This window comes from Desmodus rotundus, chromosome 1 (genome assembly GCF_022682495.2).
Source record: "Desmodus rotundus isolate HL8 chromosome 1, HLdesRot8A.1, whole genome shotgun sequence".
NCBI classification, from domain to species: domain Eukaryota; kingdom Metazoa; phylum Chordata; class Mammalia; order Chiroptera; family Phyllostomidae; genus Desmodus; species Desmodus rotundus.
The window spans coordinates 52,966,911-52,991,555 of NC_071387.1; the positions used below are offsets into that span (position 1 = coordinate 52,966,911).

The following is a 24,645-nucleotide window of genomic DNA, read 5'->3' on the forward strand; positions in this document are numbered from 1 at the left end:
CATTTCCCTTGCCTGGGAAGATATATCCGATAAAAAATTTTTATGAGCAATGTCCAAAATGTTGCAGCCTATGTTTTCTTCAAGGATTTTTATGGTTTGGGGTCTAACATTTAAGTGTTTGATTCATTTTGAATTTATTCTTGTATGTGGTCTAAGAAGGTGATCTAGTTTCATTTTTCTGCACCCATCTGTCCTATTTTCCCAACAGCACTTATTAAATAAACTATCTTTAGCCCATTTTATATGCTTGCTTCCTTTGTCGAATACTAATTGACAATATAGGTGTGGGTTTATTCCTGGGCTATTCTGTCCCATTGATCTATGTGTCTGTTTTTATGCCAATGCCAGGCTCTTTTGATAACTGTGGCCTTGTAGTATAGTTTGATATTAGGCAGCATGATTCCTCCAACTCTGTTCTTCCTTCTCAGGATTGTTGTTTCTATGCGGGGACTTTTGTGGTTCCATATAAATTTTTGAAATATTTGTTCTAGTTCTGTGAAATACGTCTTTGGAACCTTGGTAGAAATTGCACTGAATCTATAGATTACTTTGGGTTGTATGGACATATTAATGATGTTAATTCTCCTATCCATGAACATGGTATGTGTTTCCACTTATTTGGATCTCCTTCAATTTCTTCCTTCAGTGTCTTATAATTTTCCAAATACAGACCTTTCACATCCTTGGTTAGATTTATCCCTAGGTATTTTATTAATTTTGAAGCAATTTTAAGTGGGATTGTTTTCTCAATTTCCCTCTCTGTTAGTTCATTATTAGCATATACAAATGCAACTGATTTCCAGATATTAATTGTATATCCTGCTACTTTGTTGAATTCATTTATTAGATCTAGTAGTTTCTTGGTGGAATCTTTGGGGTTCTCTATGTACGATATCATGTCATCTGCAAACAAAGACAGTTTTACTTCTTCCTTTCCAATACAGATGCCTTTTATTTCTTCCTCTTGTCTGATTGCTGTTGCTAGGACTTCCAGTACTATGATAAATAAGAGAGGTGAAAGTGGACATTCCTGCCTTGTTTCTGATCTTAAGAGGAACACTTGTAGTTTTTGACCATTCAGTATGATTCTGGTAGTGGGTTTGTCATATATGGCCTTTATTATGTTCAGGTATGTTCCCTCTACTCCCACTTTGCTGAGAGTTTTTATCATAAATGGGTATCAACAGCTTTTTCTGCATCTATTGATATGATCATGTGGTTTTCATCCTTCATTTTGTTTATGTGGTCAATCTCATTTATTGATCTGTGAATGTTCCCTGAATAAATCCCTCTTGACCATGGTATATGATCTTTTTGATGCATTGCTGTATTTGGTTTGCTAATATTTTGTTGAGGATTTTAGCATCTATGTTTACCAGGATATTAGCCTATAATTTTCTTTCTTTTAGTGTCTTTATCTGGTTTTGGAATTAGGAAAATGCTGGTCTCATAAAATGAGTTTGGGAGCCTTCTCTCCTCTTGAATTTTATGAAATAATTTGAGAAGGAGAGGTGTGTTCTTCTTGGAATGTTTGGTAAAATTCACCTGTGAAGCCATGGGCTTTTGTTTATTGGGAGTTTTTTGATTATGGCTTCAATTTCATTAGGTGTCATCTGTCTATTCAGATTCTCTGATTCTTCCTGATTTATTTTTGGAAAGTTGTATGTTTCTAGGAATCTATCCATTTCATCCAGGTTGTCCAGTTTGTTGGCATATAATTATTCATAATATTTTCTTACAATCCTTTGTATTTCTTTGGTGTCAGTTGTTATTTCTCCTCTTTCATTTATGAATTTATTTATTTTGGTCCTTTCTCTTTTTGTTCTTGATGAGTCTGGTTAAAGGCTGTCAATCTTGTTTATTTTTTCAAAGAACCAGTTCTTAGATTCACTGACCTTTTGTATCACTTTTTTAGACTCTATTTCATTTATTTCTGCTCTGATCTTTATTGTTTACTCCCTTCTACTCAATTTGGTCTTTGTTTGTTGTTCCTTTTCAAGTACCTTTAAGTGTGAAGTTAGATAGGTTTTTTGAGCTTTTTCTTGTTTTTTGAGATAGGCCTATAATGCTATGAAAGTCTCTCTTAGGACTGCTTTCCCTGTGTGCCACAGATTTTAGATTGTTGTTTTCCTCATTTTCATTTGTTTCAAGGTGTGTTTTGATTTCCTCCTTGATCTCATTGTTAACTCATTCATTGTTTAATAATGTATTATTTAGCTTCCATGACTTTGTGTGTTTTTCAGTATTCTTCTTGTGATTGATTTCTAGTTTTATAGCATCGTGGTGAGAGAAGACGCTTGATATGATTTCAATCTTCTTAAATTTATTGAGACTTGTTTTGTGTCCTAACATATGGTCTATCCTAGAAAATGTTCTGTGTGCACTTGAAAAGTATGTATATTCTGCTGCTTTGGGATGAAATGATCTAAAGATATCAATTAAATCCATTTGATCTAGTGTGTCATTTAAGGCCACTGTCTCCTTGTTGATTTTCTGCCTGGAAGATCTATCTATTGAAGGCAATGGGATGTTAAAATTCCCAACTATGACTATATTTCTGTCAATCTTTCCTTTATGTTCATCATGATTTGCTTTACACATTTAGGTGCTCTTATGTTGAGTGCGTAAAGGTTTACTAGGGTTATATCCTCTTGTTGGATTGTTCCATTTATCATTATATTGTGTCCTCCTTTGTCTCTTACTATAGCCTTGGTTTTAAAGTCTATTTTATTGGATATAAGTACTGCTACCATAGCTTTTTGTTTTCTTTTTCATTTGCATAAAATATCTTTCTCCATCCCTTTACTTTTAGTCTGTGTGTATCTTTGGATCTGAAATGGGTCTCTTGGAGGCAGCATATATATGGGTCTTGTCTTCTTATCCATTCAGCTATCCTCTGTCTTTTGGTTGGAGCATTTAAGCTATTTATATATGATTACTAATAGATATGTATGTAGTGCCATTTTATTGTTAGACTGTTTTCCTCTGTTTTTTTTTTACTTTTTCTTCTTTTTTTAAAATTATATTTATTGATTATGCCATTACAGTTGTCCTGAATTTTCTCCCATTGCTCCCCTCCACCCAGCACCCCCCACTCCCTCAGGCAATCCCCCCACTCGTGTTCATGTGTAGGGGTCATGTGTGTAAGTTCCTCGGCTACTCCTTTTCCTATACTGTACTTTACATCCCCATAGATATTCTGTAATTACCTATTTGTACTTATTAATCCCCTCACCTCTTCACCCATTCTCCCCTTCCCCCTCCCATCTGACAACCGTCTGGTAACTAACTTCTTTTCTCTTGCTGCTTTTAAGAGTCTCTCTTTCTCTTTAACCTCTGGCCTTTTAATTATGATGTGTCTTGGAGTGGGCCTTTTTGCATTCATCGTAATTGGGACTGTCTGTGCTTCCTGTACTTGCATGTCTATTTCCTTCACCAAATTAAGAGAGTTTTCTTTCATTATTTTTTCAAGTAGATTTCCAATTTCTTGCTCTTTCTCTTCCCCTTCCAGCACCCCTATAATGTGAATGTTGGAACATTTGACATTGTCCCAAAGGCTGCTTATGCTATCTTCATTTTTTGGATTCTATTTTCTTCCCATTGTCCTGTGTGGTTGTTTTTTCCTCCTCATGTTCCAAATCATTGATTTGGTTCTTGGCTTCATATAGTCTACTGTTGTTTCCCTGTAAATTGTTATTTCAATTACTGTATCCTTCATTTCTCACTGGGTCTTATTTATGCTGCTGAGGTCCTCACTAAGTTCCTTGAGCATCTTTATAACCAGCATTTTGAACTCTGTATCTGATAGATTACTTATCTCCATTGTGTTTAGTTGTTCTTCTGGAGTTTTGATCTGTTGTTTTATTTGGACCATGTTTCCTTGTCTCCTTGTTTTGGCAGCCTTCCTGTGTTTGTTTCTATGTATTACGTGGAGCTGCTTTGACTCCGTGTCTTGGTAGTGTGACCTAATGTAGCAGGTGTCCTGTAGAGTCCAGTGGCACAGCCTCCCCTATCACCCAAGCTGGGTACTTGATGTGTGCCCTTTGTGTGGGCTGAGTACACCCTCCTCCTGTAGATGCCTTGGTTGCTGTTGGCAGGTCAATGGGAGGGTTTTACCCAGGCCAGTTAGCTGCAAGGACTTGCTGTGACCTCTGTCCACCAACCTCCACCATCCATGGATGTCCAGCTGTGCAGGGGAAGGGTGGTGGTGCTCTGATGTGGTCTGTAGCTGTCCAGTTGGTGTGCAGGCTCTGGGGTTCCCTGGGTGATGAAGGCCCCTACCTGTGTTTTGCCAAGGGCACTCTGCCTGAGCTGTAGAGCAATCTGAGATGGCTGCTACTTGTGCTGGGCTTGGAGATTCCCAGGTAAAGCCAAGCTGTGAGTCTAATTTGGCTGCTGCTAGAGCTTATCGAAACCAGTTGTTGCTCTTTTGATAGGATTTAGGAGTCAAAACCAGCAATTCTTAGGGAAAAGCAGCTTGGGTGGGCTGGTAAGTGGGTGGGGCAGAGCCTCTGGGGATCTCCAAGGTGGGTCAAACAGTGTTAGCCAGGTTGTTGAAGTCTCAGATATTGTACCAGCCCTGTGGCAGGAGAGTTTAGCAAAGGGACAATGGCCCCTGCTCACCTTGATGCCCAGCACTCCCTGGACACCACTGGTGCCTTTCAAGCTGCTACCTTGGTGCTGGATCTGAGTAGGTGCATCCATGTGTGGATTCTTTAAGAGGAACTGCTTGGGGCTCCTGCAGTTTCTTCCCCTGACTCAATCCCTGCTGGTTTTTGCAGCCAGAAGTTGTGGGAACTTATCTTCCTGGCATTGGAATCCTGGGCTGAGGGGTCTGGTATGGGTCTGGGATTCCTCACTCCCTAGGTATCCCTCTTGAATTTTTATCCACGTGGGTGTGGAACCAGTCCATTCCACATCTGTGCTCCTCCTACCAGTCTGGTTGGATATGGTTTCTTTAATTCTGTTCAGACTTCCATTCAGCTCAATTTCTCATGTTCCTGAGTGATGGTTTTCCTATGTTTTAGTTGTAATTTTAATGTGGTTGTGCAGAGGTGAGCCATGTCTGCCTATATCACCATCTTGACCGGAGACTCTTTTTCTTCTTCTAAAACAAGCCTTTAAAATTTTGTTGCAGTGCTGTTTGGTGTTAACAAACTCCTTTAGCTTTTTCTAGTCTGAGAAGCTCCTTATTTCTCCTTCAATTTTAAATGATAGCCTTGCTGGGTAAAGTCGCCTAGTTTGTAGGTCCTTGCTTGTCATCTCCTTGAATATTTCATACCACTCCCTTCTGGCCTGAAAATTTTCTGTTGAGTAACCAGATGCCAGTCTAATTGGTGCTCCCTTTTAGCTAACTCCCTGCTTTTCTCTTGTGGCTTGTAGTGTTCTCTCCTTGTCTTTAAGCTTTGTCATTTTAATTATGGTGTGTCTCAGTATAGGCCTCTTTGGGCCTAACTTGTTTGGGACTCTTTGAGCTTCTGGGACTTGTATGACTTTTTCCTTCACTGGATTAGGAAAATTTTCAGCTCTTATTTCTTCAAATAATTTCTCAATCCCTTGTTCACTTTCTTCTCCTTCTGGTATTCCCATGATGCAGATGTTGTTATGTTTCATGCTATCCAAAATGTTTCTTAAGCTCTCCTCAATTTTTAAAATTCTCTTTTCCTTTTGCTGCTCTGCCTGAGTGTTTTTATTTCTACCTTGTCTTCCAAAATCACTGATTCCATCCTCTGCTTCATCTAAACTACTGTTTATTCCTTCCAGTGTACTATTTATTTCAGATATTGCATTCTTTATTCCTGACTGGTCCTTTTTTATGGTTTCTGTCTTTTTTCATGTTGTTGAGTATCCTTATAGTCATTACTCTAAACTCTCTCTGACAAGTTGCTTGCTTCCCTTTCATCTAGTTCTTCTGGAAAATTCACTTGTTATTTCACTTGTGGTCTGTTTTTTTGTTTTGTTTTGTTTTGTTTTTGTCTTCCCATTTTGGCTGCTCTGTATTATTCCCCTTAGTTGTTAAACTAATCAGCTGTTAAGCTGATCAGTTGTTAATATAATCAAACCTTAACTGGCACCTGGCTTAAGCACCACAGTGTGGGGCAAAGTAATTCCTGCAGGCAGGGGTATTGCTTCCCCTCAGGCTGATGCCATTCAGAGAAGACTGCTCTGCCTGAGAGTAATGGCTCCTACAGTGTGGGGAATGACTCACTCAGCACAGGGATCCTGGAGGCTGTTCGGTTCTCTCCCCGGAGCCACCAACCCCAGACTCTCCTCAAGTGTCTCTACTCCACTCTGCCCTCCCTTTGCTGGTGCCCAGGGTAAGTGGCTATAAACAAAATTTTGTCCTTTTGCCCTTTAAGAGGCTCTCTGCATCTCCAGCTGTCTGTCTCTGGAAGACAGATACCTTGCTGCTTTTCACATAACATTGGATGTTACTGGGTTCCTTTCTGGGTCTAGTGCTATAGGCTAAACTCCAGCTTGGAGTTTAGGCCCCACACTTCTCAGGGAGAACCCCTGGCTGCTGAAATATCCCTCTGGTACTTCAGCTGCTACCCATGGGAGCCCAGCCAGCCCTCTCACCTCTCCTCTGCACTCCCTACCAGTCATGGTGTATTGAAATGGTTTCTTCTGTCTGTCTATGGTTATAAGGCTTCTCTCCAGCTAGTGTTTAGTTGGTTATTCTAGATGACTTCTCTACAATTTACTTGTAATTTCAGATTCGTCTGGGAGGAGATTAGTGTAGTTTCCACTTACTCCTCCACCATGTTGGATCTGCATTACTTTTTGACTGAATTTATTTGTGAATTTATTGTGACTGCTCTCCCTGCCAACTCAGGATTCTTCTCAGGGAATGCATGAAGCACAGAACCATTTGAGATGAGGTTTAGAATTTTTATATCTTTCTTTAAGGAGAGCTCTTTTCAGTTAATTTTTTATTATTATCATTATTTCAGAGCCCCTAACTCAAAACCTAAAAAAAGTTATCTGGGGCTGTTCTGAGCCTTAAATCTCTCAGGGAACATGGACTTAGGCTTTGTGGTCTGTGCTTCAAATATGGAAGAATTCTTTATGGTCACAGTTTTTGAACAAGCAAAGGGAAACCATAACCTTCAAGCTTTAATTTAGTGATGTTGTGTATCACTGAGTGGGTGGAAAGAAGAGGATTTACCTTTAATTCAGACGAAATATATCTGAAAAATAATTCATATTAATTCAAAAGGTTAGCTTTGTATCTCACACTAAATTTTTTCAGAAAAGGTAGCACAAATGCATTAGATTTTCCTGAAGAAAGCTTGATTGTGCACATCTAGGTAGACGTTTGTTTTTACAGAGTACAGACTAATGCAAGCACACTCTTTCTTCCTTTCACCACTAATGAGAAAAGATTATAACTCATATAACTCTTCCTGTAATACAGCAATAGCAAAACACTGCCAAATATAGCTATGTCTAACTATTATGAATATCTTTAAGCTCGGGGACCATAGCTGCAATAGCTAGCACTATAATTAGTGCTTAATCAGTCTGGGTTGGGAAAACACACTGCTGAGTACTATTCTTGCACTGAACATCCAGTAGATGACTAATTGCTAATTTAAAAATTCAGAACCATGACTGTTAGACTGTCTATAACAGTATAAAATGCTAATTATTCATTAAGAATAAAATGGGCATCTATTGCATGTCTCCAACCTTCTAAAGTTTAATGTTGGGGGTTTTATGCAGACCATGTTCATAAATTTACAAATTATGCCTATGAATTTAAATCCTAGTAATTCAGCTTATTAAACTCCAATCACATCTTTTCCCTTAAAAAGCCATATTTTATAAGTAGATGTAATTGTATTCATTGACTTGTGATTCTTTCTACAACTTCCAAAACAAGGTGAATTGCATGTGTATAATGATTAATTGGTAGGTGCTGACATAATTTTCTATTTCCCCCCTTCTCACTTATTCCAGCATTTCAGTGGGAATGTCTGACTGTTACAGAGATTTCAAACCACTTTCTTCCTTATGCCTCCAAAAGGCAGCCAGAGATATGTGGCGATGTCTGTGACCCAAGCCCAGCTCTAATGTTCTAGCTAAAGGAAAAGAATCCCCACACAGCCCATGACTCATGTAGGTACTGGTGCCCAGGAAGGTGACACATCTCCTACCAAAAGGGGCTGAACCCACTCCAAACTGGTTCTTGGGGAAGCTTATATGGAGGATACATTACTATGGATTGCTGCTATTTTCCAGCAGGCTGTCGACACTGGTCTGGCTAAATTCCAGACCAGGTGATTGCTTTCCTATCTAAGTCTCCCTACAATATCAATTTTTTGAGACAGAGAGAATTAGTATGAATTTATTTGAGCCAAACTGATGACAACTGACAGTAAGCAAAATCTCAATGGAATGAGAAAATGCTCCTTCTACAATTTCATTTTGGTAAAATATGATTATCCTTCCTACTAAGAAAGGCATTTAACCCTAGAGGCAGTTAAATTAGTGGCAGGTCATTTGTAATAGTGAGATCCATAGAGGTATTTATTCATCTGCAAATACTTATTAAGTGCCTACCACACACTACTATCTATGGGGACACGACATTGGAAAAGCTCTAGTCTCCTTTCTCATGTCATCTTCATCTCCACAGATTGCACCTTCGCCTCTGTAGAAAATGATGGTGCTTAGCCAGGTAGGGATGAGGGTATTACTCATTAAAAACCTCATAGAAAGAAATGTTATAATCCCTAAGATATCTATTTCAATTATTGGTATTCTTCATAGCCACAAAGTTGGCCTCAGTACTATTGACATTTTGGACTGGATAATTCTTTGTTGTGAGGGCAGCCCTGGGCACTGCGGGATGTTTAGCAGTTTCCCAGGCCTCTACCCACTAGATGCCAGTAGCACCCTGGCCCTTGTTGAGACAACCAAAAATATCTGCAGATAGTACCAAATATTCCCTGGGGGATAGAACTACTGGTCTAACTTGAACTTGTGCCTTTACAGTTTGAAGCTATGTTCTATTATTGTTTTTGTTTACTATGGAGATAAAGAATAATTTACCACCATTTTCTATTGAATAATATCAAGGAAAGTCATTTTTACTTTTCTAAACAGATATTAAAAATTCATCATACTGTGACTGGATTTTACTATTTTTTCAGTAAACAAAAATAGTGTAACACTGGACTGCTTATTTCAATTTCTTATCAACAAGATTCCTACTTTTTCCTTTTTTTCTACTTTTTCCTTATTTTCTTAAGGGTATCAAAGACCAATTTCTTGTTTTGTGTTATATCAGTAAAAGCTAGAATAAGGGGTTATTTTTTGCATCCTTGCTTTAATTTTAAAGTCAGTGATTCTGAATCATTTTTATATGACCATTTGATACACAATTCAGTGAAAGTTTGGCAGCCTCTCCTTAGAAAAATATGCATATGCACAAACATATAATTTTGCACATAATTTTAGGAAATTCAAAGCTACCACCTTGCCAAGCCCTTTCCTGGATCCCACATTAAAATTCTATGTTTTAAAACTAGTGCCAGTTCCTTGAGTTCTGGTTTTGTGAGGTTATAAAATAAAGCAAGCCTGAAAATGACTTTGCTATTTTCTAGGTAAATGCTCCAGGCACTGTTAACTTCTCCCAAACATTCTATTCTCTTGTCTCCCCTGTCATTGTTGCCTCTGTGTTTTTGCCAACCCATTATTGCTCTTTGCTTTAATTACTGATTTTGGTAGCATAGAGTCATATTACTCAAAAATAGAAGATAGGATGTGTCCCACCCTCACTCCTGCCTACCTACCACCCAGCAGCTGCTGAAGAGAGCCTTTGAGGCTAGTCTAACACCGCTGTGAGCCGTCCCCTCATTCACTTTTTCAAGCCGTCTCCCCCTGCAAATAAAGAAAGAATCAGATGCACAAAAGCATTGGTGAGCAGTCCAAAGGATTCCTTGGAAGAGATCAAGAAAAATAAGTATATTGTCAAACAAACAACCTCTCTCTATCTACATAGACATTTTTCCAATGAGGGTGGCTATTTTTCCAGTTCCCCCATTTGGCCTCTCTTCCTCTGACTCCCCTCACCTCTTATGCAGAGCAATTATGTCTGCCTTCAAACCCAGATGCCTGCCCTATTCATCCTGGAGCACAAAAGACCTTGAAGTCAATGGGACCCCACCTCCTAAAAAGGCAGTTTCAGATCATCAATTATTACTTTAACTTGTGCTTTGGTGAGTCACCCCTCACCCCAAGCACAGTGATTTATCAGATTATTTCTTCCAAACACATAGAACATTCCTTCCCAAAGGAGTTCTCATGCCAGGTGTTAAGAGACTAATAGTTTTTCCATGTCATTACATCAGTAAGAGCTAGCATATGCGTAAGTGGTTATTTTCTACATCCTTGCTGCTCAAAGTGGATTCCCTGGATCAGTAGCATTAACATTCCCTGGGAGTCTGTTAGAAATGCAGTGCTGCAAGCGCTACCTCAATCTACTGAATCGGGATCTGCACTTTGACACTCTCTCTAGGTGAGTTGTGTGTACACTGAAGCGCCCTCGTCACCACTGTTGAGATCCTTACCACCTAAACTGAAGATGCCGTAGGGTCCTGAGCATTGTGTTGGGGTCCTGAAAAGCACTGCCTCCTTCCTCTTGCACCCTGAGCTCAGACTACAGAGTGGTTCCATCTGAGGAACAGGCCAGCAGATCTCCCTCTAGCTGAAACAGGCTCCTTACCCACCCTTTTTTCCCACCCCATACCCACTACTACCCTCTGGACTTTGAAATGGTGGCTCAGGCTCTTAGATTCCTTTGTCTTCTGTTCCCATTTCCATATATCTCATGTTTTGGGGGAAGCTGCTGGGTGGTAGCAATGGTGATCAGATAATACAGGTATTTCAATAATAACCACCTATTATAAGTTGTCTAATATGTTCCAGGTATTACACTAAGCTCTTTTATATGTATCATTTCACTGAACCTCTTACAACAACTGAAGGTAGACAATCTTATCCCATTTACAGGAAACTAAGACTTAGGAAGATTAAATAACTTGTCCAAGTTCTTGTAACTGGTCAGGAGGCAGGGGTAAGATCAAGCCCTGGTCTGTCCTTTCCCCTGTACCATGCTGCCTTTCTTTTCTAACTACAATGCCACGTGTAATTAGTTACCACATCCTCAGAATCTATCACACACACACATGATATATATGATTACATATATACATATAATATGTGTGTATATATGTGTATATATATATATATCAGAAATAATTTTTTTCTTGAGACCTTTGCCCTTTCTTCAAGCAGCCCACATTTGAAGGCTGTCACTGACAAGTAAGTTGACAACATGGTCTGGTATGTGCCATGTGGCATTAAGTGTAGGATGCTCTGAGCACTCATAGGAAGGCATCTAATTCATTATTGGTCATGGGGTTGAGCCTACTTCGAGGCAAGACACTCTAGTTGAAACCTATAGGAAAAGAAGGAGAGAAGAGTACTTGAGTAGAATAGACAAAGTGTGAAAGTCAGAAGTGACAGACCGTGTAGAAGGTTCAAGGAACAGAAAGAAATTCTGTGTGACCAGAGCAGAATGAGGGAAGCTGGAGTAGAGTGGGGAGAAGGAAGGATGGGCAATGGGATGAGACAAGGCCCAGAGGCAAGTGGGATTTCTGTTACGAAGAACCTTAAAAACCAAATAAGGAGTTTGAGGACAAGGAGTGCCACTGAAGCTTTTAAGCACAGGAGGGACATGATCACATTTGTGTTTAAGAAGGATGGCTCCTCTGTGAAGTGCTAGATTGAAGGGAGGGCAAGAGGAAAATGATGGAGAAGAGTTAGAAGGCAGTTGGAATAATATGGGTGAGAGATGATGGGGGCCTGAACTAGGATAATAGCAGTAAGGATAGAAAAGCAAAGGGAAGAACTATTTAGGGGCTTAAGTTCAGTAGGGCTTGATCAACGGCATGTGTGACGATGGGGACGTCAGGGTGATGTCTGCAATTTTTGGCTTAGATAGGAGTATAGATATTAGTACCATATGTTGGGTATGTTATCAAAAGTATCCTTACAAATTACCTCCAAACTAAAATATGAATATCAATTTATCTATATTATCTACTAATATATTATGGCTCAATTTGCTCTTGTCATGGTTACAGCAAGTCTCCTCAGTCATTTATTATCAGTGAACATGCTTACTTCTGTAATGGGATCATTATGGGGCATACATAATGAGAATTATTATCACAGCATGATGTCATAAACAAAGATCATTAGGAGAAACACTGAAGATTCTACTAATTTCAACAGAATTAATTATGCTTCTAGCTGCAAACAGTCATTTGGTTGGAGAATTACTAAATGTAAGTTAAAACAAGAGAGGAAGAAATAATAAGCCAAAAACTATAGATATGAAAAAATTGAAACAGTAATAAAACACAAAGATAGTAAAAGAAAAAATACTGGCCACAGGACAAACAAATCTGGAAGCCTAGGCAAGAGTAGGCTTGTTTTGGGCTGGTTATAATTTCAGGCATGACTGCTGCAGAGTTCCTCCATCCCTAAATGCCACTACAATCAAGACTTTCAGTCTCTTTTTTGACAGTACACATAAAAACAGGAATAATTTCCTGAAAACCCATGTATTTTCATTTGAAGGACTAAGTTCTGCATAGTTAAATATTTTTTTTTCAGGTATAAGAGGAAGCTAGAATGACAGAGAAGAGGTTGCTTCTTCTCTTTAGCACAAAGACAGGGAGAAAAGGTAACCTTATTTTCTTAGTTACAGTTGTGGGCCAAAATGTTAAAATGAATTATAAAAATAAAACATTAAGATTTCAATTTTATATAGGAATTTGTAAATATATTAAAATTATGATTCAAAAAATTCATAAGGATTTCACATGAATCAGTTATAATTTTGTTTGGATTGGTTGTCCACCACAAAGCTACTTTAACGGGCATGTATTCTTTGTCTCGCATGGAAGGGTGCTATAGAAATAACGGTGTTAGACTGGCTGCTCCAGTTTTCTGGGATGTTGCATAAACATTAACCTTCCACTGCTGAGTATTAACTTTATAGGTTCTCCTTGGGGAAATTTTGCTCATGATCCACTGGCCACAAAGCTGCTTCTCCCGAGTAAATGTGGCATTTTTTTATTTTAGAGATAACGTGGGTCTTTAGCTAATCAAGTTTCCCTTTCTTTTAGTTTTGGCCACCAGGAAGGTCAATGCAGACTTTTGTGGCACAGCAGTAGTCATTATTTGGGGCATAATTCTCATGAATGCTTCAGTGTTTTCTTACATTGTGTATGAGCCAAAAAGTTATAAATTCCTTGTTTATAGCCCTCTTACAATTGTAAGAACCAAAACAAGTATACAAAATTTAATGCAAACAAAATGGTAATGTAAGAGGGAATCAAAACTTTATACTACTCTGACTTACCATGAAATGGAGTTAGATTAAGATGAACTAACAAACTGATAGAAAGAAGTCACACACTGACAGTTCCTTTGTACGTACATTCCAAGCGCCAGCAGTTGCAGTTCCTGCTTGTACAAACTGGCCTTGACCATGACTACAGGTGACGCAGATTGCCTGACTGCAGGAATTTGGCTGGCGCTGACCAGCTCCAGGGTGCTGACATTAAAGATCCATATCGGGACCACCATGGACACTGCTAGCACGTCCATAGCCACTCCCCCAACCTCTCTGTTCTCCTTGTCCCTCTCTCTCCTTACAAAATCCCCTGTCTTCACCGACATGTTAAGATCTTTAAGATGAGAGTCCCCCATCTGCTAGGATACCAGTACCTGAATAAAACCACTTTTCTTTATGTCATCACCCGCCTCTTGAGGACTGGCTTTCGATGCCGCGAGCAGGCAGAACTGTGTTGGGTTACGGTAAACCAGTGCATTCATTTTAATGGCACTAGTGAACCTGACAGATAGACAATAATGTCAAAACTGATCACCACTCAGTGTTCTCTTGAGCCCCATCCTATTATTACGATGTGTGGTGTGATGACTGAATTCTCACTGATTTTTCTCTGTTTAAATTATTGAGAAGCTTTCATTCATATGAAGTATTGTAAGGACATTTGGGCTTCATTTGGTAGAAGCATATCATTTAGATTTTAGGTCTATCTCTGTGTTTTTCTCATTAGTCCCTAAGACCATCCAACTGTAAACATAAACATAATCCTAAGGATAAAAACCTCATAGCAGTACTGAGTGGACATCTGTATGTTCTTATATTATTTTATAAATAACCACAACAAGCAGATGCAACATTATTAAATGCTTTTAGAAAACTAACATTCCCTAAGAGTGTACCTGGTATATTCCAGTCGAAACCCACTTAGCAGTTAGTGATACATCAGTTTTCCTTTTTGTCTCCTCTTTCTTTCCATTTGATTTTCTACTTGAACTCATTTTTAGAAAATCTCATTTTTATTTTTTATTTATGGTGCTGTATGTTCTATTGTAAGGAGAATAGGATAAAAACACACAACTCATGCTCCCAAAGAAATAACCTGTAGTCAATCAGCTTAAAACACCATCAGCCAAAATATTTGCCTTTTTATCAGCAATTCTCCTCTATGAGCTTTTGAAGCACATTTCCATAAAAAGCTAATAATTTTTAAAAGTGTTTTCTGTTAAAACTGCCATTTAACTTCTTGGCTTATTTATGGTCCTAAGTGGTATAGATAAAATAAGTTGGCTAATACCAAATGAGCTTTAAACATAGAAAATACTTATTTTTAAACCCTGGCTAGGTAGCACAGTTGGTCAGAGCATCGTCCTGATATGCCAAGGTTGTGGGTTCGATCCTTGGTCAGGGCACATACAAGAATCAACCAATGAATGCATGAATAAGCATGAATAAGCATGAAAAAACAAATGGATGTTTCTCTCTCTCTCTCTCTCTCAAAAAAGATATTTATTTTAAGAGATGGCACAAAATCTTTGTGCAGGTACCAAGAGAGAGGGTTGTCAACTCCTCTGACAAAATTGCCTAAGTCTGTAAACAGCATCCCTGTCCTCAGTGACCTTCTGAGACTACCTTGCTCATCATACCACCCACACAGTGGCTGGCCTAAAGGTTAGGTGGAGCTTTTCCAAGAAGCAATCCTTCAGGCCCGGCGATGTGGAATGTTTATCCTTGAGTACATATTTAACACTCCAATCCCAAATCAGAGCTTGACAATGTGAAAGGAAGTTGTGGGAGATGAACAATGTGGCTTTTGTGTTTTGTGTTAGAGAGCCTACAGATGGGGTCCTTTAATCAACTTTTTAAGGAAGAAAAAACCTACCCTAGACTGGCATGAAGTTCAGACCCTACAGCAGATAATTCTAGGGACTCAAAAACAGCCAAATCAGTAATTCTGAACCAGGGAGTATCCCTATGCACATAAATGCAATCTAACAGGCAAATGCCCAGGATAGTTATCTATATAAGAATGCCTTCAATATCACTTTATGTGTGTGTATCCCTTCAATATCACTTTATGTGTGTGTATCCCTTCAATATCACTTTATGTGTGTGTATCCCTTCAATATCACTTTATGTGTGTGTACCTACTAACTTGGGGACATGGATCCAGTCATTCATCTTTAAATTCTAGAACCTGGCAAGGTATTTGGCACTTAGTAGGTAACAATATTTGTTTATTATATATAAATTCTTTTAAAAATCAAAGTATAGTTGATGTACAATATTATATTAGTTTCAGGTGTACAACATGGTAATTTGATGTTTATATACCTTACAAGGTGATCACCACAATGTCTAGTAACCACCTGTCAATGTGTATAGTTATCACATTCACATATTATTGACTATATTCTTTGTGCTGTACTTAAATTCTGATAACTAAAGAAGAACACAAGTATAGTAGACACTGGCTGGCTCTTCACCAAATCCTTTTACCTTTCCTCCAGAGCCCACAATTAGTTCCTATTTCCCAGACTCCTTAATAGGTAAATGTAGCCACATGACTTAACTAGACAAGTAAATTATGGGCAAAAATGGATGTGGCACTTCCATGCCTGGCTCCAAAGAACTTACCATACGATCTCCTGCTTGCCTCTAGGTGTTGGTGCCCATAGTGACCTTGGAAGCCAGTGTCAAGGACAGCACAGGCTATGTCCGCCTGGATTCCTGGATGAATACACAGGGCACAGCCTCCTTTGCTAGCTCCTTGATAGCTCCAAGTAGATTCAACATGAATAAGAAATAAACTTCTGCTTTGTGAAGCCACTAAGAGTTAGGATTTATCTCTCCCAGCAGCTAGCCCTACCAGAACTAATACAACACATTGAATACATGATGACCTATGGGCACTGTGAAAGGCAAGGCATCGTAACAGTAAGTGTGCTATTGAAAGTCAGACCCGGGTTTGAGTTTGGATTTGACACCCACTAACTCAGAGACCTTGGGTACACATTCAACAGCCCCATCTACAATCAGGATCGTTGAGAGGGTTAAATGAGTCTCACGTGGGCACACACGAGTGTCGTTCCCAGCATAGCGAACCACACCACTAGTGTGGCGACCTGGCTACAGAATGTGCAATCCTCCCTCTTTGATTGATTCTTTGGTTTCTTCCCATCTCGTGGTCTCGCTTCTAATCTCTTTTCTCATCAACAAAGGAGTTTCCATCAGACTTGGACTTGCCTTTTGAGCCTGAACATTTTGAACTCTGATCATTTTTCTGCTATGTATTATCTCAAAGACTACGCAGGTTCCAGTTTCCAACCCTGAAGAATGAATCATCCTTGTCAACATGTTCTGTTTGTGGACAGTTGATAGATTGTCACTTTCAGTGGTCTGCAGGCAAAGTTCTACAGAAGACTCAGATATGACTCTATTATTTAGGAAGGAATCCAATAGCATCCTGAACATTGCCCTCCAAGACCTATCCTGACTTTAAATGAAGGAAAAGACTCCGTGTTCCCTGAGATTGATACCAGGCAGGGAATAATTTCCACTGCCCATTTTAACCACTACTTAATATACCCCCAAAGAGCACAATTTCACTTTTCTAAATATTAATTGAGACCCTGTAAGATTTAATCCAACTGAAACTTGTATTTTGCTAAATGAAGTTCTGGCTATCCAAATAGGGCTCAATTTTGCCACATTATATGATTACATTCTTCCCAACTTGACATCATTTTCATCTATACACCTGTGGTCAGATGTTTCTTATTTGTAGACACAGAATCCTTTGCCAAGTCAATGAAAACCAGAACCATGCTGTCCTTTAAGGGGAAACACCAAGGCTCATGTGCATTTCCTTTGAACTGATTGGAATGTAAAGTTGGCTGAGGCAAGATGATCTCCAGACACAGAGGCCATATGAGAGAAATACTACAGGATAGGAGCAGGGTCAAAAGGTTTGAATAGCCACAATGGCAAGGAACAGAGCAGCAAAGCTCAGAACAGTAGAGCAGGGCTGAGCAGATTTTAGATGAGATAATCTGGGGTTAGCAAGATTTCTGGTAAAAGGAAGATGCAGAAAACATGTACAGTAGTCACCCCTGACGCACAGTTTTGCTTTCCATGGTTTCACTTATCCTGGTCAACCCTGGTCCAAACAATTAAATGAAAAATTAAATTCCAGAAAAAAAATTGTTTTAAATTGTGCACCATTCTGAGTAGCTTAATGAAATCTCACACCATCCTGCTCTGTCTCACCAGGGCATGTATCATTCCCTTGTCCAGTTTATCCACACTGTATACACTCCCTGCCCATGAGTCACTTAGTAGCAATGTAGGTTACAGATTGACTGTTGGGATATCTCAGTGCTTACGTTCAAGTAACTCTCATTTTACTTAACTAATGATGCCAAAGCACAAGGGTAGCGATGCTGGTAATTAGGATATACCAAAGAGAAGTCATAAAGTGTTTCCTTAAGCAAAAAGGTGAGTATAGTACAATAACATATTTTGAGAGAGAATGATCACATTCACATAACTTTTATTACACTATTTTGTTATAAATGTTCTATTGTTAATTATAGTTCTTAATCTCTTACTGGGCCTAATGTATAAATTAAACCTTATTATACATATGTGTGTACAGGGCAAAAACAGTTTATATAGGGTTCAGTACTATCCACAGTTTTAGGCATCACTTTAAGGGTCTTGAAACATATGTCCCGTGAATAAAGGGAGACTACTGTATATTGCAAAGGCATTTTCTTTTTAAAGAAATTTTATTTATTTATATTTTATTGATTATGCAATTACAGTTGTCCTGAATTTTCTCCCTTTTGTCCCCCTCCACCCAGCACCCCCACTCCCTCACGCAATCCCACACCACTGTTCATGTCCATGGGTCATGTGTGTAAATTCTTTGGCTATGCCATTTCCTATACTGTACTTTACATCCCCAAGGCTATTCTGTAACTATCAATTTGTACTTCTTAATTCACTCACCTCTTTACCCATACCCCCATAACTCCCTCCCATCTGGCAACCATCAAAACTCTCTTTGTATCCATGATTCTGTCTCTGTTCTTCTTTGCTTAGCTTGTTTGCATCTCTCTTGTTTGGGACTCTCTCTGCTTCCTGGATTTGCATGTCTATTTCCTTCACCAACTTAGGTAAGTTTTCTTTCATTATTTTTTCAAATAGATTTCCAATTTCATGCTCTTTCTCTTCTTCTTCTGGCATCCCTATGATATGAATGTTGGACCTCTTGAAGTTGTCTCAGAGGCTGCTGATAGTATCCTCATTTTTTTTAATTCTCTTTTCTTCTTGTGGTTCTGGTTGGTGGTTTTTTGCTTTCTTATGTTCCAAATCTTTGATCTGATTCTCTGCTTTATTCACCTTGTTTATTCACTTTGTTTTATTCACTGTTGTTTCCCTATAAATTGTTCTCTATTTCAATTAGTGTATCCTTTGTTTGTGACTGGATCTTTTTTATGCTGTTGAGGTCCTAAGTTCCTTGAGCATCCTTATAACCAGTATTTTGAACTCTTTATCTGATAGATTGCTTATCTCCATTTCATTTAGCTCTTTTCCTGGAGTTTTGACCTGTTCTTTCATTTGGGCATGTTTCTTTGTCTCCTCGTTTTGGCAGCTGCCCTTCCTCCCTCCCCCCCCCCCTTTGTTTCTATGTATTTGGTAGAGCTGTTATGACTCCCTGTCTTGGAATCCTGGCCTAATGCAATAGGTGTCCTGTAGGGTCCAGTGGCACAACCTCCCCTATCACCCAAGCTGGGTACTTGATGTGTGCCCTTCATGTGGGTTGAGTCCACCCTCCTCCTATAGTGGAGTTTTGGTTGCTGTTGGCAGGTCAATGGAAGGGATTTACCCAGGCCAGTCAGTCTCAAGGATAAGCTGTGGCCACTGACAACCAACCTCTACCCTCCATGGAGGATCAGCTGTGCAGGGGCAGAGTGGTGCTGCTCTGACATGGTCTGTAGCTGTACACTTGGCACACTGGCCCTGGGGTTTCCTGTGTGGTACAGGTCAAGGTCAGCCCCAACCTGTGTTTTGCCCAGGGCCACTCTGCCTGAGCTATAGAGCAATCTGAGATGGCTGCTACTTGTGCTGGGCTTGGACATCCCCAGGCAAAGCCAAGCTGTGAACCTAGGCTGGCTGCCATTAGTGCCATGCCTGGGACCACTTAGCCAGAGATAAGGAGCCTGGGGCTCACTAAGGCTAGCTGTTGCTTGTTTGAAAGGACTTAGGAAGTTTTGAAGCATGAGTCAAGATCAACAATTCATATGGAAAAACTGCTGTTAACAGATGTAAGTTGGGTGGGACAGAGCCTCAGGGGATCTCCAGGGTGGGGCAAACAGTGTTAGCCAGGTTGATGGAGTATCAATTATGACACCTGCCTGCTGGCTCTGTGGCTCTGCCAGCCTTTCTGTCTGGGAGAAAGCTGTCCCCCAGCTCTTGCCTTGATGCCAGATACTTCAGTTCCTTCCTGAATACAGCTTGTGCCTTTCAAGCTGCTACTCTGGTGCTGGAGCTCAGAGGGAGTGAGTCTGAGTAAGTTCGTGTATGGGTTCTTTAAGACAAACAGTTTGGGATTCCAGAAGTTTCTTCCACTGGCTCAATCCCTGCTGTTTTTTCAGCCAGAAGTTATGGGAATTTATCTTCCTGACACTGATACCCTGGGCTGGAGGGCCTAGTGTGGGGCTGGGATTCCTCACTCCCAAGATATCCCTCCTGAATTTTTATCCACCACAGATGTATATGGGACCAGCCCATTCTGCATGTCCACTCCTTCTGCCAGTCTGGATGGAAGTGGTTTCTTCAAATCCATAGTTGCCCAGACTTCCATTAAACTCTATTTCTACTGGTTCTGAGTCATGATTATTCTATAGTTTAGTGGTAATTTTTATGTGTTTGTGCGAGAAGGTGAGATATGTTTACCTATGCTGCCATCCTGTCCGGAAGTCCCCAAAGGCATTTTCAAGCACTTGGAAAACATGCAGCTCAGTCGGTATGTGCCCAGCTTCAGGAATTAAGAGTTCAAGTCCTAGCTCTACCAATTATCCCCTGTGTGGTAATGGGCAAGCTAGTGAATCTTCTTGAACTCAGTTGAACCTCAGATGTCTAATTAAGAGTATTGGCGTGATAAAAAAAAAAATCATAGAATAGTTTTAATTGTTAAATAAGATATGCATGTAAAATGCTGACTCATGGCTTACATCCTGCATGCTTCAGGATTACCTGGTCATTTATGCCCCTAGATCTGCACTAGCCTTTTCTAGTTAGAATAGGCTTACCTTTTCTGATGGGACTGTTCATCTCTCCAGGAGGACTCAGGGAGTGTGACAGAAAATGGAAACTTATTGTTCAAGTGGATTTAGCATGTCAGGATCTTTGTACTCCATGGAGTTACTCTCACCAAATTTTGGTTGCCCATCCTGCATTGGTGGTTAAATCCTTAGCCTACTCCTGGTAGGATCCTTCAATCTGTGAGTATCTAGGTCTTGGCAGGGTAAATACATCAGTAACCCCAACATTATTTCTCCAAATGCTCCTTGCCATGTATTTAGCATTTGTTTAGTAGGCAGTAAACTTTCATGGTTATGCAAAAGGTCACGCTTTGCTTCTACCCTGTAGCCTCTAAGCAGATGCATGCTCAGCCACCAGACACTGCGGAAGCATTTTGTTTAGGACATCTGTTTGCAAATTGCACTTGAACGTCACCATCAACTGGACTGGTTCCCAGGCCAATTCTCCCCACAGACAAATGAAATCAGTAACTCAGATCACATTCACGTCTAAAGAAACTGCACATTTCGCAATCTTTCTGCTTGAGAATAGGATAAATGTGACTGTATAGCAATGGACTTTAACCTTTCTGAAGTCATGAATTCTTCTGAAATTCTCAATGAAAGCTTTGAGTTATCTCCCCAGCAGGGGGTGGGGGGGAATAAAACCACAAATCAAATGTTTTATTATCTTTGTCTTTATGTATATTTTTTATTAATTAGAGTTTACATTAATAAATAATACCTCCAAAAGGGAACAAGGAGGGGGTACAACTGTTTTATACCCTTCAAACAGTTCAGAAGGGTATAAAATGAAAATAAGGTGTTCCTTTGCTACCACTCTATCTCAGCCCCACTCCTCAGAAGTAACCACTGTTAACGATTCCTGGTATATACTTTCACTTTAAAAAATGTGTAATATACATATATATTTGTATTTTATAAGTGCAGGTTTTCCCTGCTTTGCACAGTAGTTCTGGACCATAAAAATAATTGTGTAAACTGAAAGTATGCAAAGTGATTTTTTTCACTTTAAAAAAAAAATCCTCACCTGATAATCTATTTTTATTAATTCAATTTTATTTTTTGCAAATAAATAGAAATGTATTAAAACCATTGTCTCCAACAATACAAGAAATTAAATATTAAGGCATCTTTTACTACCATCTTGGTATTTGCGTGAAGAGAAATGTTTTCAGTAGGAACCAGCACTTCTGTTCAGATGTCTTCTAGTGTACTCAGCAGATTTGCTTTTCCATTCTCCTACTCCACTTGAGCCATGGGAAGCTTTAGTGATCAAACATTTGTGAACCAAACCAAAGCCATAAACAAATATTTGCTTATTTAAGAGAAGCTGTTTACCCTTGAAAGTAGAAAGAAACTACAAGAACAGTATGTGTAAAGCTCAAATACCAGTAGTCAAATTTCTCTGAAGCAATTTATGCCTCAGTAATTAAGAGAAAGAAGAGATTAACACCTTTTAAAGATGAAAGGCCTGTTAGTATGGACCATGCTGTGGAATAATTGTTCATTCATATTCTATTCCCCTGGGACAGGAGATTTTGAAATGGCTACATACTTCTTTAAAAAAAAAAAAAAACGATCACATCCACTAGAATAAGATGATATAAATTAACACTAATTACTTATTATCCTCCTCCGTATTTGTCCTTTGACAAGGCTCAAAAGGCTTCCAAAGTATACTAAACTTTTTCACCTTTTATTAAGGCAAGTTTGTGAAAATAATATAATACAACCAAATCTCTTCATTAACTTTCAGGTTAAAACATTTTTATGTAAGAAACATACAAAAATGTTGTTTTATAAAAAGCCACCTCAATATCAGAAAAGGTATTGAGATGGCTTTAATCCAAAGACACAAAAGATTTTGAACCCAAGTTACTTTTTGAAGGATGCTGTTCCCTTGTTTCAATTGCAAGCACTATTCTTCATCTTTAGCTCCAGTTTTGCTTAAATGCTTCACCACATCAACCCAGTTCCATCCTCAAGGAAGTTTTCCTTTGTAATCTGTTTTATCTGCCAGCTTACATTTCTAGGCTTTTAAAAGTTGTTCTCTTTTGTCTTTTTTCTTCCTTGATGAGGCTATATTAGGAGTTTCGACTAAGATGGTATTGTCTATGGATGTCGTAGAAGTAACGGGATGCTGGTTCTCCATGAACTGCTCTTTATGGCCTTGGCATATTCGAACAAGGTTTAGGTCGTAGCGGTGCTGAGACTGACTTCCACTGCTCCCTGTAACTTCGCTAATATGGGCTGCTTTACCGCTGAGGCTACGGCGTTGTTTTAAAAAGCGTTCATTGATATAATTGGTGTTGTCTGGGGATGTCGCTGCCCAGGAAATCTCTTTTAAGAAGGCTTTGGGATCACCACTTTCACCTATCCTATACTGAAATGAAACCACTTAATTCCTGGAAACTTTCATCTCCTTCATACATAGAACGTCGTCATGCTTCCACTTCCATCTCCCGGTCCTTGTTGGCACTCATCTAGGGTCGCGGGGCGCCTCTCCTGCAGAGGGCAGGTGGTGGCGACGGGGACCAGAAAGGGTGAGCAGTAGCCCCAAGGCACTGGGGTCTGGGTTCTGCGCTGTCGACCTGCGGCTGCAGGAGGCACGCCCTTCGCTCCACAGACGACAGTCGCGCACACCCCTGGCCCTAGGTCAGCGCCATGCTGGCTGCTGAAGGGCTGCTGTGGGCAGGGAGGGGGCAGGGCACCATCTATTTTTAATTTTAGAGAGAAAGGAAGGGGGAGAGAGAGAAAAAGAGAGCGAAACATAGCTTGGTTGCCTTGGGTTCGGGCCCAACAGGGGATCCAACTGCCACCTTTTTGGTGGGGGGCGGGGGGGGGGGGGGATGCTCCAAACAACTGTGCCGCCAGGCCAGTGCACAAAGTCATCTTAAAACTGAGAAAAATTACAACTGTTGGACATTTTTTGTTAAAATATTAAAAACTCTCTTATGGAGGTTTATTAAGGTAGGGGAAAACAAAAATAGTAAAACTACTGTTTATTTAGAAACATTGAGAATTAAAGTATTAATATTATATTTCTTTGTAAAAAATGTAGTAAGAATGCTTTCCCTCTTTTTGTCATATAACTTATGATATTAAGAAAGTATCTTTTCTATGCCTTGTCAAATTGGCATCTTTGTAAATTTGGATTGGTTGACAACATTTTATCCCTGATGCTTTCAGTATCATGAAATAATTTGAAGAGTTCTTTCATGTGAATTATTTTTCTGGTGTCACTTCCTCTAAGACACCACCTTTTTTCTCACAGCCTGTTGCTGATGTTGGTGAGTGGCCCCCGCTGCAGATCTCGTCTCCTCCATGGTGGCAGTGTCAACTCCACATTCCCGCGCTCAGCTATGTCTTCTCTCTCCTTTTAGTGCCATTCAAATTTGCCTCCCAGTGGTTGCCACTCATCTTTTCTTTGCTGCTCCTAATTCCCTCATTGGATCACTCATTTTTGCAAAATGCAATGTAGATCTATCACTGGGACGCTAAGAGGCAAAGAACTGCTTGCTTAGCTGTCTGTCTGTGAACTGACTAACAAATGTGCAGTGACGGATCACCACCAGGCAGTGAAGAGAGAAGTCTCAGTGAGGAGTCAGCGATCACGGTGTGCATCTATTCCTTACGTAGTGATCTGTGGACTGAAGAGGCCGCAGTGAGGTTTGTGCCTTATCCAATGACTCACAATTACTACTCTGTAGTAACTCAAATTGGACCCATGTTGATGTGGGACTGGTGTTATGTAACCCATGGTAACTGAAATTTGTTCATACCAGAACCAAGGAACAATTACCTGTGTGTATACACGTGGAATTTATATACTCTAAAGAAAAATGGGTCATATCATGCATACCAAGTTTCACTTTTTTCTAC

At 39.7% G+C, this 24,645-nt stretch overlaps 1 pseudogene; it reads right to left on the minus strand.

Moving 5' to 3' along the window:
- Positions 1-22,607: 22,607 nt before the first annotated feature.
- On the minus strand, positions 22,608-23,512 carry LOC112299357 (RWD domain-containing protein 4 pseudogene; annotated as a pseudogene).
- Positions 23,513-24,645: the final 1,133 nt, after the last annotated feature.